The 19,168-nt window shown below is 39.3% G+C and overlaps 19 non-coding genes across 19 annotated transcripts; all 19 read right to left on the bottom strand.

Moving 5' to 3' along the window:
* Positions 1-42: 42 nt before the first annotated feature.
* On the bottom strand, positions 43-258 carry LOC145863082 (small nucleolar RNA U3). The gene has a single exon (XR_014382409.1). It is a non-coding gene; the product is annotated as a small nucleolar RNA U3 (small nucleolar RNA).
* Positions 259-1,055: 797 nt separating this feature from the next.
* Positions 1,056-1,271, bottom strand: LOC123730019 (small nucleolar RNA U3). Its single transcript, XR_006761712.2, has one exon. It is a non-coding gene; the product is annotated as a small nucleolar RNA U3 (small nucleolar RNA).
* Positions 1,272-2,066: 795 nt separating this feature from the next.
* On the bottom strand, positions 2,067-2,282 carry LOC123730023 (small nucleolar RNA U3). The gene has a single exon (XR_006761716.2). It is a non-coding gene; the product is annotated as a small nucleolar RNA U3 (small nucleolar RNA).
* Positions 2,283-3,079: 797 nt separating this feature from the next.
* Positions 3,080-3,295, bottom strand: LOC123729903 (small nucleolar RNA U3). Its single transcript, XR_006761602.2, has one exon. It is a non-coding gene; the product is annotated as a small nucleolar RNA U3 (small nucleolar RNA).
* A 797-nt stretch (positions 3,296-4,092) lies between these two features.
* LOC145863138 (small nucleolar RNA U3) lies at positions 4,093-4,308 on the bottom strand. Its single transcript, XR_014382460.1, has one exon. It is a non-coding gene; the product is annotated as a small nucleolar RNA U3 (small nucleolar RNA).
* A 797-nt stretch (positions 4,309-5,105) lies between these two features.
* Positions 5,106-5,321, bottom strand: LOC145863079 (small nucleolar RNA U3). Its single transcript, XR_014382407.1, has one exon. It is a non-coding gene; the product is annotated as a small nucleolar RNA U3 (small nucleolar RNA).
* A 796-nt stretch (positions 5,322-6,117) lies between these two features.
* Positions 6,118-6,333, bottom strand: LOC145863137 (small nucleolar RNA U3). Its single transcript, XR_014382459.1, has one exon. It is a non-coding gene; the product is annotated as a small nucleolar RNA U3 (small nucleolar RNA).
* Positions 6,334-7,130: 797 nt separating this feature from the next.
* LOC145863143 (small nucleolar RNA U3) lies at positions 7,131-7,346 on the bottom strand. Its single transcript, XR_014382465.1, has one exon. It is a non-coding gene; the product is annotated as a small nucleolar RNA U3 (small nucleolar RNA).
* A 796-nt stretch (positions 7,347-8,142) lies between these two features.
* LOC123730004 (small nucleolar RNA U3) lies at positions 8,143-8,358 on the bottom strand. Its single transcript, XR_006761697.1, has one exon. It is a non-coding gene; the product is annotated as a small nucleolar RNA U3 (small nucleolar RNA).
* Positions 8,359-9,155: 797 nt separating this feature from the next.
* LOC145863106 (small nucleolar RNA U3) lies at positions 9,156-9,371 on the bottom strand. The gene has a single exon (XR_014382432.1). It is a non-coding gene; the product is annotated as a small nucleolar RNA U3 (small nucleolar RNA).
* Positions 9,372-10,168: 797 nt separating this feature from the next.
* Positions 10,169-10,384, bottom strand: LOC145863144 (small nucleolar RNA U3). The gene has a single exon (XR_014382466.1). It is a non-coding gene; the product is annotated as a small nucleolar RNA U3 (small nucleolar RNA).
* Positions 10,385-11,181: 797 nt separating this feature from the next.
* Positions 11,182-11,397, bottom strand: LOC145863105 (small nucleolar RNA U3). Its single transcript, XR_014382431.1, has one exon. It is a non-coding gene; the product is annotated as a small nucleolar RNA U3 (small nucleolar RNA).
* A 797-nt stretch (positions 11,398-12,194) lies between these two features.
* Positions 12,195-12,410, bottom strand: LOC145863119 (small nucleolar RNA U3). Its single transcript, XR_014382444.1, has one exon. It is a non-coding gene; the product is annotated as a small nucleolar RNA U3 (small nucleolar RNA).
* A 797-nt stretch (positions 12,411-13,207) lies between these two features.
* Positions 13,208-13,423, bottom strand: LOC145863104 (small nucleolar RNA U3). The gene has a single exon (XR_014382430.1). It is a non-coding gene; the product is annotated as a small nucleolar RNA U3 (small nucleolar RNA).
* A 798-nt stretch (positions 13,424-14,221) lies between these two features.
* On the bottom strand, positions 14,222-14,437 carry LOC123730011 (small nucleolar RNA U3). Its single transcript, XR_006761704.2, has one exon. It is a non-coding gene; the product is annotated as a small nucleolar RNA U3 (small nucleolar RNA).
* Positions 14,438-15,234: 797 nt separating this feature from the next.
* Positions 15,235-15,450, bottom strand: LOC145863103 (small nucleolar RNA U3). The gene has a single exon (XR_014382429.1). It is a non-coding gene; the product is annotated as a small nucleolar RNA U3 (small nucleolar RNA).
* Positions 15,451-16,247: 797 nt separating this feature from the next.
* Positions 16,248-16,463, bottom strand: LOC145863102 (small nucleolar RNA U3). Its single transcript, XR_014382428.1, has one exon. It is a non-coding gene; the product is annotated as a small nucleolar RNA U3 (small nucleolar RNA).
* A 797-nt stretch (positions 16,464-17,260) lies between these two features.
* On the bottom strand, positions 17,261-17,476 carry LOC145863101 (small nucleolar RNA U3). Its single transcript, XR_014382427.1, has one exon. It is a non-coding gene; the product is annotated as a small nucleolar RNA U3 (small nucleolar RNA).
* Positions 17,477-18,273: 797 nt separating this feature from the next.
* LOC145863100 (small nucleolar RNA U3) lies at positions 18,274-18,489 on the bottom strand. Its single transcript, XR_014382426.1, has one exon. It is a non-coding gene; the product is annotated as a small nucleolar RNA U3 (small nucleolar RNA).
* Positions 18,490-19,168: the final 679 nt, after the last annotated feature.

Below are 19,168 nucleotides of genomic sequence, written 5' to 3'. Positions count from 1 at the left end.
TTTGGGAGACATTTCAGTAAGTTTTATTGTACAGGGTGAACATCCACTCAGAACATATTCCCTTCATCCATGTTCATTGAAGAACAAGGAAAGATCATCAAAGGTGGAAGAAACATGAGCAAAGTCATTTCTAGCCACCAGATTCATGTTCTGAACGGGAATATCTTGAATCGTCATCATGGATAGCGAGACATACCACTTTAGACACACATTTCTCAAGTAACAAACTATAGAAATGCTCCCTGAAAGTATAGTCTTGGTGTATAAGTAGTTGTGATCAAGGTGGAGCATCTTGAAAAGAGCATTTGCACCAGCGGTTTGTGTTGCATTCTCAGCATCAACAGTTGTTGCAATCAAATGATGTTAATTATGGAGAATTGCTAGGTTCCACAAATGAGAAAGATTGTCAGCGATGCTGGTTGCCAACAGGTAAAATATGACCTAATGTTGGTGGACATCCATCCATATTTCAAAGCAAGTTATTTTTGTGGAATTCTACCCCCTTTTCAACATTGTCAGTTTTAGCTATAGACGTATGGCTTGTACCATCAGATCTGTCTTTGTCTTCCGCATCCAGTGGTACCAAGAGTTAGTCTGTGTGATTAACGGGGGCTGAGATAGAGCTGTGTTTGTGAGACAAAGACGTATCTCAAAGGGGCCCAGGTCCGGGTCTTTTTTTTACAAAAACATCTGTAGAGTCAGAATGGTTTGAATTACAAACCCCTGAAAGCTATCTATGAAAAGCTGAGACTCTAACGAACATGCACATGTGACATGATTAGCTCTATGACGCTCCCAAGCTACACAAGAGTTGTTAGAAGTTATGGGGTTATTCTATGTAGAAGATCAAAGGAAGGTCAAAGGTTGTCCTGAAAGGAAAATGGTAAAACACCTCATTGTGAAGCTAAATATAAGGGCTGGACATGGAGATAAATGAAAGTCAGAAAACTGAAAAGATTTTTGCTGGGGTATCAGGACTGATTCAATAGGATTTATTTTACTAACGATGAGGATTTGGGAGACATTTCAGTAAGTTTTATTGTACAGGGTGAACATCCACTCAGAACATATTCCCTTCATCCATGTTCATTGAAGAACAAGGAAAGATCATCAAAGGTGGAAGAAACATGAGCAAAGTCATTTCTAGCCACCAGATTCATGTTCTGAACGGGAATATCTTGAATCGTCATCATGGATAGCGAGACATACCACTTTAGACACACATTTCTCAAGTAACAAACTATAGAAATGCTCCCTGAAAGTATAGTCTTGGTGTATAAGTAGTTGTGATCAAGGTGGAGCATCTTGAAAAGAGCATTTGCACCAGCGGTTTGTGTTGCATTCTCAGCATCAACAGTTGTTGCAATCAAATGATGTTAATTATGGAGAATTGCTAGGTTCCACAAATGAGAAAGATTGTCAGCGATGCTGGTTGCCAACAGGTAAAATATGACCTAATGTTGGTGGACATCCATCCATATTTCAAAGCAAGTTATTTTTGTGGAATTCTACCCCCTTTTCAACATTGTCAGTTTTAGCTATAGACGTATGGCTTGTACCATCAGATCTGTCTTTGTCTTCCGCATCCAGTGGTACCAAGAGTTAGTCTGTGTGATTAACGGGGGCTGAGATAGAGCTGTGTTTGTGAGACAAAGACGTATCTCAAAGAGGCCCAGGTCCGGGTCTTTTTTACAAAAACATCTGTAGAGTCACAATGGTTTGAATTACAAACCCCTAAAAGCTATCTATGAAAAGCTGAGACTCTAACGAACATGCACATGTGACATGATTTGCTCTATGATGCTCCCAAGCTACACAAGAGTTGTTAGAAGTTATGGGGTTATTCTATGTAGAAAATCAAAGGAAGGTCAAAGGTTGTCCTGAAAGGAAAATGGTAAAACACCTCATTGTGAAGCAAAATATAAGGGCTGGACATGGAGATAAATGAAAGTCAGAAAACTGAAAAGATTTTTGCTGGGGTATCAGGACTGATTCAATAGGATTTCTTTTACTAACGATGAGGATTTGGGAGACATTTCAGTAAGTTTTATTGTACATGGTTAACATCCACTCAGAACATATTCCCTTCATCCATGTTCATTGACGAACAAGGAAAGATCATCAAAGGTTGAATAATAATGAGAAAAGTCATTTCTAGCCACCAGATTCATGCTCTGAACGGGAATATCTTGAATCGTCATCATGGATAGCGAGACCTACCACTTTAGACACACATTTCTCAAGTAACGAACTATAGAAATGATCCCTGAAAGTATAGTCTTGGTGTATAAGTAGTTGTGATCAAGGTGGAGCATCTTGAAAAGAGCATTTGCACCAGCGGATTCTGTTTCATTCTCAGCATCAACAGTTGTTGCAATCAAATGATGTTAATTATGGAGAATTTCTAGGTTCCACAAATGAGAAAGATGGTCAGCGATGCTGGTTGCCAACAGGTAAAATATGACCTAATGTTGGTGGACATCCATCCATATTTCAAAGCAAGTTATTTTTGTGGAATTCTACCCCCTTTTCAACATTGTCAGTTTTAGCTATAGACGTATGGGTTGTACCATCAGATCTGTCTTTGTCTTCCGCATCCAGTGGTACCAAGAGTTAGTCTGTGTGATTAACGGGGGCTGAGATAGAGCTGTGTTTGTGAGACAAAGACATATCTCAAAAGGGGCTCAGGTCCGGGTCTTTTTTTTACAAAAACATCTGTAGAGTCAGAATGGTTTGAATTACAAACCCCTAAAAGCTATCTATGAAAAGCTGAGACTCTAACGAACATGCACATGTGACATGAATAGCTCTATGACGCTCCCAAGCTACACAAGCGTTGTTAGAAGTTATGGGGTTATTCTATGTAGAAGATCAAAGGAAGGTCAAAGGTTGTCCTGAAAGGAAAATGGTAAACACCTCATTGTGAAGCTAAATATAAGGCCTGGACATGGAGATAAATGAAAATCAGAAAACTGAAAAGATTTTTGCTGGGGTATCAGGACTGATTCAATAGGATTTCTTTTATTAAATATGAGGATTTGGGAGACATTTCAGTAAGTTTTATTGTACAGGGTGAACATCCACTCAGAACATATTCCCTTCATCCATGTTCATTGAAGAACAAGGAAAGATCATCAAAGGTGGAAGAAACATGAGCAAAGTCATTTCTAGCCACCAGATTCATGTTCTGAACGGGAATATCTTGAATCGTCATCATGGATAGCGAGACCTACCACTTTAGACACACATTTCTCAAGTAACGAACTATAGAAATGATTCCTGAAAGTATAGTCTTGGTGTATAAGTACTTGTGATCAAGGTGGAGCATCTTGAAAAGAGCATTTGCACCAGCGGTTTGTGTTGCATTCTCAGCATCAACAGTTGTTGCAATCAAATGATGTTAATTATGGAGAATTTCTAGGTTCCACAAATGAGAAAGATGGTCAGCGATGCTGGTTGCCAACAGGTAAAATATGACCTAATGTTGGTGGACATCCATCCATATTTCAAAGCAAGTTATTTTTGTGGAATTCTACCCCCTTTTCAACATTGTCAGTTTTAGCTATAGACGTATGGGTTGTACCATCAGATCTGTCTTTGTCTTCCGCATCCAGTGGTACCAAGAGTTAGTCTGTGTGATTAACGGGGGCTGAGATAGAGCTGTGTTTGGGAGACAAAGACATATCTCAAAGGGGCCCAGGTCCGGGTCTTTTTTTTACAAAAACATCTGTAGAGTCAGAATGGTTTGAATTACAAACCCCTAAAAGCTATCTATGAAAAGCTGAGACTCTAACGAACATGCACATGTGACATGATTAGCTCTATGACGCTCCCAAGCTACACAAGAGTTGTTAGAAGTTATGGGGTTATTCTATGTAGAAGATCAAAGGAAGGTCAAAGGTTGTCCTGAAAGGAAAATGGTAAAACACCTCATTGTGAAGCTAAATATAAGGGCTGGACATGGAGATAAATGAAAGTCAGAAAACTGAAAAGATTTTTGCTGGGGTATCAGGACTGATTCAATAGGATTTATTTTACTAACGATGAGGATTTGGGAGACATTTCAGTAAGTTTTATTGTACATGGTTAACATCCACTCAGAACATATTCCCTTCATCCATGTTCATTGACGAACAAGGAAAGATCATCAAAGGTGGAAGAAACATGAGCAAAGTCATATCTAGCCACCAGATTCATGCTCTGAACGGGAATATCTTGAATCGTCATCATGGATAGCGAGACCTACCACTTTAGACACACATTTCTCAAGTAACGAACTATAGAAATGATCCCTGAAAGTATAGTCTTGGTGTATAAGTAGTTGTGATCAAGGTGGAGCATCTTGAAAAGAGCATTTGCACCAGCGGATTCTGTTTCATTCTCAGCATCAACAGTTGTTGCAATCAAATGATGTTAATTATGGAGAATTTCTAGGTTCCACAAATGAGAAAGATGGTCAGCGATGCTGGTTGCCAACAGGTAAAATATGACCTAATGTTGGTGGACATCCATCCATATTTCAAAGCAAGTTATTTTTGTGGAATTCTACCCCCTTTTCAACATTGTCAGTTTTAGCTATAGACGTATGGGTTGTACCATCAGATCTGTCTTTGTCTTCCGCATCCAGTGGTACCAAGAGTTAGTCTGTGTGATTAACGGGGGCTGAGATAGAGCTGTGTTTGGGAGACAAAGACGTATCTCAAAGGGGCCCAGGTCCGGGTCTTTTTTTTACAAAAACATGTGTAGAGTCAGAATGGTTTGAATTACAAACCCCTAAAAGCTATCTATGAAAAGCTGAGACTCTAACGAACATGCACATGTGACATGATTAGCTCTATGACGCTCCCAAGCTACACAAGAGTTGTTAGAAGTTATGGGGTTATTCTATGTAGAAGATCAAAGGAAGGTCAAAGGTTGTCCTGAAAGGAAAATGGTAAAACACCTCATTGTGAAGCTAAATATAAGGCCTGGACATGGAGATAAATGAAAATCAGAAAACTGAAAAGATTTTTGCTGGGGTATCAGGACTGATTCAATAGGATTTCTTTTATTAAATATGAGGATTTGGGAGACATTTCAGTAAGTTTTATTGTACAGGGTGAACATCCACTCAGAACATATTCCCTTCATCCATGTTCATTGAAGAACAAGGAAAGATCATCAAAGGTGGAAGAAACATGAGCAAAGTCATTTCTAGCCACCAGATTCATGTTCTGAACGGGAATATCTTGAATCGTCATCATGGATAGCGAGACCTACCACTTTAGACACACATTTCTCAAGTGACGAACTATAGAAATGATTCCTGAAAGTATAGTCTTGGTGTATAAGTAGTTGTGATCAAGGTGGAGCATCTTGAAAAGAGCATTTGCACCAGCGGTTTGTGTTGCATTCTCAGCATCAACAGTTGTTGCAATCAAATTATGTTAATTATGGAGAATTGCTAGGTTCCACAAATGAGAAAGATGGTCAGCGATGCTGGTTGCCAACAGGTAAAATATGACCTAATGTTGGTGGACATCCATCCATATTTCAAAGCAAGTTATTTTTGTGGAATTCTACCCCCTTTTCAACATTGTCAGTTTTAGCTATAGACGTATGGGTTGTACCATCAGATCTGTCTTTGTCTTCCGCATCCAGTGGTACCAAGAGTTAGTCTGTGTGATTAACGGGGGCTGAGATAGAGCTGTGTTTGGGAGACAAAGACATATCTCAAAGGGGCCCAGGTCCGGGTCTTTTTTTTACAAAAACATCTGTAGAGTCAGAATGGTTTGAATTACAAACCCCTAAAAGCTATCTATGAAAAGCTGAGACTCTAACGAACATGCACATGTGACATGAATAGCTCTATGACGCTCTCAAGCTACACAAGCGTTGTTAGAAGTTATGGGGTTATTCTATGTAGAAGATCAAAGGAAGGTCAAAGGTTGTCCTGAAAGGAAAATGGTAAACACCTCATTGTGAAGCTAAATATAAGGGCTGGACATGGAGATAAATGAAAGTCAGAAAACTGAAAAGATTTTTGCTGGGGTATCAGGACTGATTCAATAGGATTTATTTTACTAACGATGAGGATTTGGGAGACATTTCAGTAAGTTTTATTGTACATGGTTAACATCCACTCAGAACATATTCCCTTCATCCATGTTCATTGACGAACAAGGAAAGATCATCAAAGGTGGAAGAAACATGAGCAAAGTCATATCTAGCCACCAGATTCATGCTCTGAACGGGAATATCTTGAATCGTCATCATGGATAGCGAGACCTACCACTTTAGACACACATTTCTCAAGTAACGAACTATAGAAATGATCCCTGAAAGTATAGTCTTGGTGTATAAGTAGTTGTGATCAAGGTGGAGCATCTTGAAAAGAGCATTTGCACCAGCGGATTCTGTTTCATTCTCAGCATCAAGAGTTGTTGCAATCAAATGATGTTAATTATGGAGAATTTCTAGGTTCCACAAATGAGAAAGATGGTCAGCGATGCTGGTTGCCAACAGGTAAAATATGACCTAATGTTGGTGGACATCCATCCATATTTCAAAGCAAGTTATTTTTGTGGAATTCTACCCCCTTTTCAACATTGTCAGTTTTAGCTATAGACGTATGGGTTGTACCATTAGATCTGTCTTTGTCTTCCGCATCCAGTGGTACCAAGAGTTAGTCTGTGTGATTAACGGGGGCTGAGATAGAGCTGTGTTTGGGAGACAAAGACGTATCTCAAAGGGGCCCAGGTCCGGGTCTTTTTTTTACAAAAACATGTGTAGAGTCAGAATGGTTTGAATTACAAACCCCTAAAAGCTATCTATGAAAAGCTGAGACTCTAACGAACATGCACATGTGACATGATTAACTCTATGACGCTCCCAAGCTACACAAGAGTTGTTAGAAGTTATGGTGTTATTCTATGTAGAAGATCAAAGGAAGGTCAAAGGTTGTCCTGAAAGGAAAATGGTAAAACACCTCATTGTGAAGCTAAATATAAGGCCTGGACATGGAGATAAATGAAAATCAGAAAACTGAAAAGATTTTTGCTGGGGTATCAGGACTGATTCAATAGGATTTCTTTTATTAAATATGAGGATTTGGGAGACATTTCAGTAAGTTTTATTGTACAGGGTGAACATCCACTCAGAACATATTCCCTTCATCCATGTTCATTGAAGAACAAGGAAAGATCATCAAAGGTGGAAGAAACATGAGCAAAGTCATTTCTAGCCACCAGATTCATGTTCTGAACGGGAATATCTTGAATCGTCATCATGGATAGCGAGACCTACCACTTTAGACACACATTTCTCAAGTAACGAACTATAGAAATGATTCCTGAAAGTATAGTCTTGGTGTATAAGTAGTTGTGATCAAGGTGGAGCATCTTGAAAAGAGCATTTGCACCAGCGGTTTGTGTTGCATTCTCAGCATCAACAGTTGTTGCAATCAAATTATGTTAATTATGGAGAATTGCTAGGTTCCACAAATGAGAAAGATGGTCAGCGATGCTGGTTGCCAACAGGTAAAATATGACCTAATGTTGGTGGACATCCATCCATATTTCAAAGCAAGTTATTTTTGTGGAATTCTACCCCCTTTTCAACATTGTCAGTTTTAGCTATAGACGTATGGGTTGTACCATTAGATCTGTCTTTGTCTTCCGCATCCAGTGGTACCAAGAGTTAGTCTGTGTGATTAACGGGGGCTGAGATAGAGCTGTGTTTGGGAGACAAAGACATATCTCAAAGGGGCCCAGGTCCGGGTCTTTTTTTTACAAAAACATCTGTAGAGTCAGAATGGTTTGAATTACAAACCCCTAAAAGCTATCTATGAAAAGCTGAGACTCTAACGAACATGCACATGTGACATGAATAGCTCTATGACGCTCTCAAGCTACACAAGCGTTGTTAGAAGTTATGGGGTTATTCTATGTAGAAGATCAAAGGAAGGTCAAAGGTTGTCCTGAAAGGAAAATGGTAAACACCTCATTGTGAAGCTAAATATAAGGCCTGGACATGGAGATAAATGAAAACCAGAAAACTGAAAAGATTTTTGCTGGGGTATCAGGACTGATTCAATAGGATTTATTTTATTAAATATGAGGATTTGGGAGACATTTCAGTAAGTTTTATTGTACAGGGTGAACATCCACTCAGAACATATTCCCTTCATCCATGTTCATTGAAGAACAAGGAAAGATCATCAAAGGTGGAAGAAACATGAGCAAAGTCATATCTAGCCACCAGATTCATGCTCTGAACGGGAATATCTTGAATCGTCATCATGGATAGCGAGACCTACCACTTTAGACACACATTTCTCAAGTAACGAACTATAGAAATGATCCCTGAAAGTATAGTCTTGGTGTATAAGTAGTTGTGATCAAGGTGGAGCATCTTGAAAAGAGCATTTGCACCAGCGGTTTGTGTTGCATTCTCAGCATCAACAGTTGTTGCAATCAAATGATGTTAATTATGGAGAATTGCTAGGTTCCACAAATGAGAAAGATGGTCAGCGATGCTGGTTGCCAACAGGTAAAATATGACCTAATGTTGGTGGACATCCATCCATATTTCAAAGCAAGTTATTTTTGTGGAATTCTACCCCCTTTTCAACATTGTCAGTTTTAGCTATAGACGTATGGGTTGTACCATCAGATCTGTCTTTGTCTTCCGCATCCAGTGGTACCAAGAGTTAGTCTGTGTGATTAACGGGGGCTGAGATAGAGCTGTGTTTGGGAGACAAAGACATATCTCAAAGGGGCCCAGGTCCGGGTCTTTTTTTTACAAAAACATCTGTAGAGTCAGAATGGTTTGAATTACAAACCCCTAAAAGCTATCTATGAAAAGCTGAGACTCTAACGAACATGCACATGTGACATGATTAGCTCTATGACGCTCCCAAGCTACACAAGAGTTGTTAGAAGTTATGGGGTTATTCTATGTAGAAGATCAAAGGAAGGTCAAAGGTTGTCCTGAAAGGAAAATGGTAAAACACCTCATTGTGAAGCTAAATATAAGGCCTGGACATGGAGATAAATGAAAATCAGAAAACTGAAAAGATTTTTGCTGGGGTATCAGGACTGATTCAATAGGATTTATTTTATTAACGATGAGGATTTGGAAGACATTTCAGTAAGTTTTATTGTACAGGGTGAACATCCACTCAGAACATATTCCCTTCATCCATGATCATTGAAGAACAAGGAAAGATCATCAAAGGTGAAAGAAACATGAGCAAAGTCATTTCTAGCCACCAGATTCATGTTCTGAACGGGAATATCTTGAATCGCCATCATGGATAGCGAGACCTACCACTTTAGACACACATTTCTCAAGTAACGAACTATAGAAATGATCCCTGAAAGTATAGTCTTGGTGTATAAGTAGTTGTGATCAAGGTGGAGCATCTTGAAAAGAGCATTTGCACCAGCGGTTTGTGTTGCATTCTCAGCATCAACAGTTGTTGCAATCAAATGATGTTAATTATGGATAATTTCTAGGTTCCACAAATGAGAAAGATGGTCAGCGATGCTGGTTGCCAACAGGTAAAATATGACCTAATGTTGGTGGACATCCATCCATATTTCAAAGCAAGTTATTTTTGTGGAATTCTACCCCCTTTTCAACATTGTCAGTTTTAGCTATAGACGTATGGGTTGTACCATCAGATCTGTCTTTGTCTTCCGCATCCAGTGGTACCAAGAGTTAGTCTGTGTGATTAACGGGGGCTGAGATAGAGCTGTGTTTGTGAGACAAAGACATATCTCAAAAGGGGCCCAGGTCTGGGTCTTTTTTTTACAAAAACATCTGTAGAGTCAGAATGGTTTGAATTACAAACCCCTAAAAGCTATCTATGAAAAGCTGAGACTCTAACGAACATGCACATGTGACATGAATAGCTCTATGACGCTCCCAAGCTACACAAGCGTTGTTAGAAGTTATGGGGTTATTCTATGTAGAAGATCAAAGGAAGGTCAAAGGTTGTCCTGAAAGGAAAATGGTAAACACCTCATTGTGAAGCTAAATATAAGGCCTGGACATGGAGATAAATGAAAATCAGAAAACTGAAAAGATTTTTGCTGGGGTATCAGGACTGATTCAATAGGATTTCTTTTATTAAATATGAGGATTTGGGAGACATTTCAGTAAGTTTTATTGTACAGGGTGAACATCCACTCAGAACATATTCCCTTCATCCATGTTCATTGAAGAACAAGGAAAGATCATCAAAGGTGGAAGAAACATGAGCAAAGTCATTTCTAGGCACCAGATTCATGTTCTGAACGGGAATATCTTGAATCGTCATCATGGATAGCGAGACCTACCACTTTAGACACACATTTCTCAAGTAACGAACTATAGAAATGATTCCTGAAAGTATAGTCTTGGTGTATAAGTAGTTGTGATCAAGGTGGAGCATCTTGAAAAGAGCATTTGCACCAGCGGTTTGTGTTGCATTCTCAGCATCAACAGTTGTTGCAATCAAATGATGTTAATTATGGAGAATTGCTAGGTTCCACAAATGAGAAAGATGGTCAGCGATGCTGGTTGCCAACAGGTAAAATATGACCTAATGTTGGTGGACATCCATCCATATTTCAAAGCAAGTTATTTTTGTGGAATTCTACCCCCTTTTCAACATTGTCAGTTTTAGCTATAGACGTATGGGTTGTACCATCAGATCTGTCTTTGTCTTCCGCATCCAGTGGTACCAAGAGTTAGTCTGTGTGATTAACGGGGGCTGAGATAGAGCTGTGTTTGGGAGACAAAGACATATCTCAAAGGGGCCCAGGTCCGGGTCTTTTTTTTACAAAAACATCTGTAGAGTCAGAATGGTTTGAATTACAAACCCCTAAAAGCTATCTATGAAAAGCTGAGACTCTAACGAACATGCACATGTGACATGATTAGCTCTATGACGCTCCCAAGCTACACAAGAGTTGTTAGAAGTTATGGGGTTATTCTATGTAGAAGATCAAAGGAAGGTCAAAGGTTGTCCTGAAAGGAAAATGGTAAAACACCTCATTGTGAAGCTAAATATAAGGCCTGGACATGGAGATAAATGAAAATCAGAAAACTGAAAAGATTTTTGCTGGGGTATCAGGACTGATTCAATAGGATTTATTTTATTAACGATGAGGATTTGGGAGACATTTCAGTAAGTTTTATTGTACAGGGTGAACATCCACTCAGAACATATTCCCTTCATCCATGATCATTGAAGAACAAGGAAAGATCATCAAAGGTGAAAGAAACATGAGCAAAGTCATTTCTAGCCACCAGATTCATGTTCTGAACGGGAATATCTTGAATCGCCATCATGGATAGCGAGACCTACCACTTTAGACACACATTTCTCAAGTAACGAACTATAGAAATGATCCCTGAAAGTATAGTCTTGGTGTATAAGTAGTTGTGATCAAGGTGGAGCATCTTGAAAAGAGCATTTGCACCAGCGGTTTGTGTTGCATTCTCAGCATCAACAGTTGTTGCAATCAAATGATGTTAATTATGGAGAATTGCTAGGTTCCACAAATGAGAAAGATGGTCAGCGATGCTGGTTGCCAACAGGTAAAATATGACCTAATGTTGGTGGACATCCATCCATATTTCAAAGCAAGTTATTTTTGTGGAATTCTACCCCCTTTTCAACATTGTCAGTTTTAGCTATAGACGTATGGGTTGTACCATCAGATCTGTCTTTGTCTTCCGCATCCAGTGGTACCAAGAGTTAGTCTGTGTGATTAACGGGGGCTGAGATAGAGCTGTGTTTGGGAGACAAAGACATATCTCAAAGGGGCCCAGGTCCGGGTCTTTTTTTTACAAAAACATCTGTAGAGTCAGAATGGTTTGAATTACAAACCCCTAAAAGCTATCTATGAAAAGCTGAGACTCTAACGAACATGCACATGTGACATGATTAGCTCTATGACGCTCCCAAGCTACACAAGAGTTGTTAGAAGTTATGGGGTTATTCTATGTAGAAGATCAAAGGAAGGTCAAAGGTTGTCCTGAAAGGAAAATGGTAAAACACCTCATTGTGAAGCTAAATATAAGGCCTGGACATGGAGATAAATGAAAATCAGAAAACTGAAAAGATTTTTGCTGGGGTATCAGGACTGATTCAATAGGATTTATTTTATTAACGATGAGGATTTGGGAGACATTTCAGTAAGTTTTATTGTACAGGGTGAACATCCACTCAGAACATATTCCCTTCATCCATGATCATTGAAGAACAAGGAAAGATCATCAAAGGTGGAAGAAACATGAGCAAAGTCATTTCTAGCCACCAGATTCATGTTCTGAACGGGAATATCTTGAATCGTCATCATGGATAGCGAGACCTACCACTTTAGACACACATTTCTCAAGTAACGAATTATAGAAATGATTCCTGAAAGTATAGTCTTGGTGTATAAGTAGTTGTGATCAAGGTGGAGCATCTTGAAAAGAGCATTTGCACCAGCGGATTGTGTTGCATTCTCAGCATCAACAGTTGTTGCAATCAAATTATGTTAATTATGGAGAATTGCTAGGTTCCACAAATGAGAAAGATGGTCAGCGATGCTGGTTGCCAACAGGTAAAATATGACCTAATGTTGGTGGACATCCATCCATATTTCAAAGCAAGTTATTTTTGTGGAATTCTACCCCCTTTTCAACATTGTCAGTTTTAGCTATAGACGTATGGGTTGTACCATCAGATCTGTCTTTGTCTTCCGCATCCAGTGGTACCAAGAGTTAGTCTGTGTGATTAACGGGGGCTGAGATAGAGCTGTGTTTGTGAGACAAAGACATATCTCATTGGGGCCCAGGTCCGGGTCTTTTTTTTACAAAAACATCTGTAGAGTCAGAATGGTTTGAATTACAAACCCCTAAAAGCTATCTATGAAAAGCTGAGACTCTAACGAACATGCACATGTGACATGATTAGCTCTATGACGCTCCCAAGCTACACAAGAGTTGTTAGAAGTTATGGGGTTATTCTATGTAGAAGATCAAAGGAAGGTCAAAGGTTGTCCTGAAAGGAAAATGGTAAAACACCTCATTGTGAAGCTAAATATAAGGGCTGGACATGGAGATATATGAAAGTCAGAAAACTGAAAAGATTTTTGCTGAGGTATCAGGACTGATTCAATAGGATTTATTTTATTAACGATGAGGATTCTGGAGACATTTCAGTAAGTTTTATTGTACAGGGTGAACATCCACTCAGAACATATTCCCTTCATCCATGATCATTGAAGAACAAGGAAAGATCATCAAAGGTGAAAGAAACATGAGCAAAGTCATTTCTAGCCACCAGATTCATGTTCTGAACGGGAATATCTTGAATCGCCATCATGGATAGCGAGACCTACCACTTTAGACACACATTTCTCAAGTAACGAACTATAGAAATGATCCCTGAAAGTATAGTCTTGGTGTATAAGTAGTTGTGATCAAGGTGGAGCATCTTGAAAAGAGCATTTGCACCAGCGGTTTGTGTTGCATTCTCAGCATCAACAGTTGTTGCAATCAAATGATGTTAATTATGGAGAATTGCTAGGTTCCACAAATGAGAAAGATGGTCAGCGATGCTGGTTGCCAACAGGTAAAATATGACCTAATGTTGGTGGACATCCATCCATATTTCAAAGCAAGTTATTTTTGTGGAATTCTACCCCCTTTTCAACATTGTCAGTTTTAGCTATAGACGTATGGGTTGTACCATCAGATCTGTCTTTGTCTTCCGCATCCAGTGGTACCAAGAGTTAGTCTGTGTGATTAACGGGGGCTGAGATAGAGCTGTGTTTGGGAGACAAAGACATATCTCAAAGGGGCCCAGGTCCGGGTCTTTTTTTTACAAAAACATCTGTAGAGTCAGAATGGTTTGAATTACAAACCCCTAAAAGCTATCTATGAAAAGCTGAGACTCTAACGAACATGCACATGTGACATGATTAGCTCTATGACGCTCCCAAGCTACACAAGAGTTGTTAGAAGTTATGGGGTTATTCTATGTAGAAGATCAAAGGAAGGTCAAAGGTTGTCCTGAAAGGAAAATGGTAAAACACCTCATTGTGAAGCTAAATATAAGGGCTGGACATGGAGATATATGAAAGTCAGAAAACTGAAAAGATTTTTGCTGAGGTATCAGGACTGATTCAATAGGATTTATTTTATTAACGATGAGGATTCTGGGAGACATTTCAGTAAGTTTTATTGTACAGGGTGAACATCCACTCAGAACATATTCCCTTCATCCATGATCATTGAAGAACAAGGAAAGATCATCAAAGGTGAAAGAAACATGAGCAAAGTCATTTCTAGCCACCAGATTCATGTTCTGAACGGGAATATCTTGAATCGCCATCATGGATAGCGAGACCTACCACTTTAGACACACATTTCTCAAGTAACGAACTATAGAAATGATCCCTGAAAGTATAGTCTTGGTGTATAAGTAGTTGTGATCAAGGTGGAGCATCTTGAAAAGAGCATTTGCACCAGCGGATTGTGTTGCATTCTCAGCATCAACAGTTGTTGCAATCAAATGATGTTAATTATGGAGAATTGCTAGGTTCCACAAATGAGAAAGATGGTCAGCGATGCTGGTTGCCAACAGGTAAAATATGACCTAATGTTGGTGGACATCCATCCATATTTCAAAGCAAGTTATTTTTGTGGAATTCTACCCCCTTTTCAACATTGTCAGTTTTAGCTATAGACGTATGGGTTGTACCATCAGATCTGTCTTTGTCTTCCGCATCCAGTGGTACCAAGAGTTAGTCTGTGTGATTAACGGGGGCTGAGATAGAGCTGTGTTTGTGAGACAAAGACATATCTCATTGGGGCCCAGGTCCGGGTCTTTTTTTTACAAAAACATCTGTAGAGTCAGAATGGTTTGAATTACAAACCCCTAAAAGCTATCTATGAAAAGCTGAGACTCTAACGAACATGCACATGTGACATGATTAGCTCTATGACGCTCCCAAGCTACACAAGAGTTGTTAGAAGTTATGGGGTTATTCTATGTAGAAGATCAAAGGAAGGTCAAAGGTTGTCCTGAAAGGAAAATGGTAAAACACCTCATTGTGAAGCTAAATATAAGGGCTGGACATGGAGATATATGAAAGTCAGAAAACTGAAAAGATTTTTGCTGAGGTATCAGGACTGATTCAATAGGATTTATTTTATTAACGATGAGGATTCTGGAGACATTTCAGTAAGTTTTATTGTACAGGGTGAACATCCACTCAGAACATATTCCCTTCATCCATGATCATTGAAGAACAAGGAAAGATCATCAAAGGTGAAAGAAACATGAGCAAAGTCATTTCTAGCCACCAGATTCATGTTCTGAACGGGAATATCTTGAATCGCCATCATGGATAGCGAGACCTACCACTTTAGACACACATTTCTCAAGTAACGAACTATAGAAATGATCCCTGAAAGTATAGTCTTGGTGTATAAGTAGTTGTGATCAAGGTGGAGCATCTTGAAAAGAGCATTTGCACCAGCGGTTTGTGTTGCATTCTCAGCATCAACAGTTGTTGCAATCAAATGATGTTAATTATGGAGAATTGCTAGGTTCCACAAATGAGAAAGATGGTCAGCGATGCTGGTTGCCAACAGGTAAAATATGACCTAATGTTGGTGGACATCCATCCATATTTCAAAGCAAGTTATTTTTGTGGAATTCTACCCCCTTTTCAACATTGTCAGTTTTAGCTATAGACGTATGGGTTGTACCATCAGATCTGTCTTTGTCTTCCGCATCCAGTGGTACCAAGAGTTAGTCTGTGTGATTAACGGGGGCTGAGATAGAGCTGTGTTTGGGAGACAAAGACATATCTCATTGGGGCCCAGGTCCGGGTCTTTTTTTTACAAAAACATCTGTAGAGTCAGAATGGTTTGAATTACAAACCCCTAAAAGCTATCTATGAAAAGCTGAGACTCTAACGAACATGCACATGTGACATGATTAGCTCTATGACGCTCCCAAGCTACACAAGAGTTGTTAGAAGTTATGGGGTTATTCTATGTAGAAGATCAAAGGAAGGTCAAAGGTTGTCCTGAAAGGAAAATGGTAAAACACCTCATTGTGAAGCTAAATATAAGGGCTGGACATGGAGATATATGAAAGTCAGAAAACTGAAAAGATTTTTGCTGAGGTATCAGGACTGATTCAATAGGATTTATTTTATTAACGATGAGGATTCTGGAGACATTTCAGTAAGTTTTATTGTACAGGGTGAACATCCACTCAGAACATATTCCCTTCATCCATGATCATTGAAGAACAAGGAAAGATCATCAAAGGTGAAAGAAACATGAGCAAAGTCATTTCTAGCCACCAGATTCATGTTCTGAACGGGAATATCTTGAATCGCCATCATGGATAGCGAGACCTACCACTTTAGACACACATTTCTCAAGTAACGAACTATAGAAATGATCCCTGAAAGTATAGTCTTGGTGTATAAGTAGTTGTGATCAAGGTGGAGCATCTTGAAAAGAGCATTTGCACCAGCGGTTTGTGTTGCATTCTCAGCATCAACAGTTGTTGCAATCAAATGATGTTAATTATGGAGAATTGCTAGGTTCCACAAATGAGAAAGATGGTCAGCGATGCTGGTTGCCAACAGGTAAAATATGACCTAATGTTGGTGGACATCCATCCATATTTCAAAGCAAGTTATTTTTGTGGAATTCTACCCCCTTTTCAACATTGTCAGTTTTAGCTATAGACGTATGGGTTGTACCATCAGATCTGTCTTTGTCTTCCGCATCCAGTGGTACCAAGAGTTAGTCTGTGTGATTAACGGGGGCTGAGATAGAGCTGTGTTTGGGAGACAAAGACATATCTCAAAGGGGCCCAGGTCCGGGTCTTTTTTTTACAAAAACATCTGTAGAGTCAGAATGGTTTGAATTACAAACCCCTAAAAGCTATCTATGAAAAGCTGAGACTCTAACGAACATGCACATGTGACATGATTAGCTCTATGACGCTCCCAAGCTACACAAGAGTTGTTAGAAGTTATGGGGTTATTCTATGTAGAAGATCAAAGGAAGGTCAAAGGTTGTCCTGAAAGGAAAATGGTAAAACACCTCATTGTGAAGCTAAATATAAGGGCTGGACATGGAGATATATGAAAGTCAGAAAACTGAAAAGATTTTTGCTGAGGTATCAGGACTGATTCAATAGGATTTATTTTATTAACGATGAGGATTCTGGAGACATTTCAGTAAGTTTTATTGTACAGGGTGAACATCCACTCAGAACATATTCCCTTCATCCATGATCATTGAAGAACAAGGAAAGATCATCAAAGGTGAAAGAAACATGAGCAAAGTCATTTCTAGCCACCAGATTCATGTTCTGAACGGGAATATCTTGAATCGCCATCATGGATAGCGAGACCTACCACTTTAGACACACATTTCTCAAGTAACGAACTATAGAAATGATCCCTGAAAGTATAGTCTTGGTGTATAAGTAGTTGTGATCAAGGTGGAGCATCTTGAAAAGAGCATTTGCACCAGCGGTTTGTGTTGCATTCTCAGCATCAACAGTTGTTGCAATCAAATGATGTTAATTATGGAGAATTGCTAGGTTCCACAAATGAGAAAGATGGTCAGCGATGCTGGTTGCCAACAGGTAAAATATGACCTAATGTTGGTGGACATCCATCCATATTTCAAAGCAAGTTATTTTTGTGGAATTCTACCCCCTTTTCAACATTGTCAGTTTTAGCTATAGACGTATGGGTTGTACCATCAGATCTGTCTTTGTCTTCCGCATCCAGTGGTACCAAGAGTTAGTCTGTGTGATTAACGGGGGCTGAGATAGAGCTGTGTTTGGGAGACAAAGACATATCTCAAAGGGGCCCAGGTCCGGGTCTTTTTTTTACAAAAACATCTGTAGAGTCAGAATGGTTTGAATTACAAACCCCTAAAAGCTATCTATGAAAAGCTGAGACTCTAACGAACATGCACATGTGACATGATTAGCTCTATGACGCTCCCAAGCTACACAAGAGTTGTTAGAAGTTATGGGGTTATTCTATGTAGAAGATCAAAGGAAGGTCAAAGGTTGTCCTGAAAGGAAAATGGTAAAACACCTCATTGTGAAGCTAAATATAAGGGCTGGACATGGAGATATATGAAAGTCAGAAAACTGAAAAGATTTTTGCTGAGGTATCAGGACTGATTCAATAGGATTTATTTTATTAACGATGAGGATTCTGGAGACATTTCAGTAAGTTTTATTGTACAGGGTGAACATCCACTCAGAACATATTCCCTTCATCCATGATCATTGAAGAACAAGGAAAGATCATCAAAGGTGAAAGAAACATGAGCAAAGTCATTTCTAGCCACCAGATTCATGTTCTGAACGGGAATATCTTGAATCGCCATCATGGATAGCGAGACCTACCACTTTAGACACACATTTCTCAAGTAACGAACTATAGAAATGATCCCTGAAAGTATAGTCTTGGTGTATAAGTAGTTGTGATCAAGGTGGAGCATCTTGAAAAGAGCATTTGCACCAGCGGTTTGTGTTGCATTCTCAGCATCAACAGTTGTTGCAATCAAATGATGTTAATTATGGAGAATTGCTAGGTTCCACAAATGAGAAAGATGGTCAGCGATGCTGGTTGCCAACAGGTAAAATATGACCTAATGTTGGTGGACATCCATCCATATTTCAAAGCAAGTTATTTTTGTGGAATTCTACCCCCTTTTCAACATTGTCAGTTTTAGCTATAGACGTATGGGTTGTACCATCAGATCTGTCTTTGTCTTCCGCATCCAGTGGTACCAAGAGTTAGTCTGTGTGATTAACGGGGGCTGAGATAGAGCTGTGTTTGGGAGACAAAGACATATCTCAAAGGGGCCCAGGTCCGGGTCTTTTTTTTACAAAAACATCTGTAGAGTCAGAATGGTTTGAATTACAAACCCCTAAAAGCTATCTATGAAAAGCTGAGACTCTAACGAACATGCACATGTGACATGATTAGCTCTATGACGCTCCCAAGCTACACAAGAGTTGTTAGAAGTTATGGGGTTATTCTATGTAGAAGATCAAAGGAAGGTCAAAGGTTGTCCTGAAAGGAAAATGGTAAAACACCTCATTGTGAAGCTAAATATAAGGCCTGGACATGGAGATAAATGA

Source organism: Salmo salar, chromosome 23 (assembly GCF_965601325.2).
Source record: "Salmo salar chromosome 23, fSalSal1, whole genome shotgun sequence".
Classification (NCBI taxonomy): domain Eukaryota; kingdom Metazoa; phylum Chordata; class Actinopteri; order Salmoniformes; family Salmonidae; genus Salmo; species Salmo salar.
The sequence above is the reverse complement of the archived record's forward strand: the minus strand, read 5'-3'. Positions and strand labels throughout refer to the sequence as shown.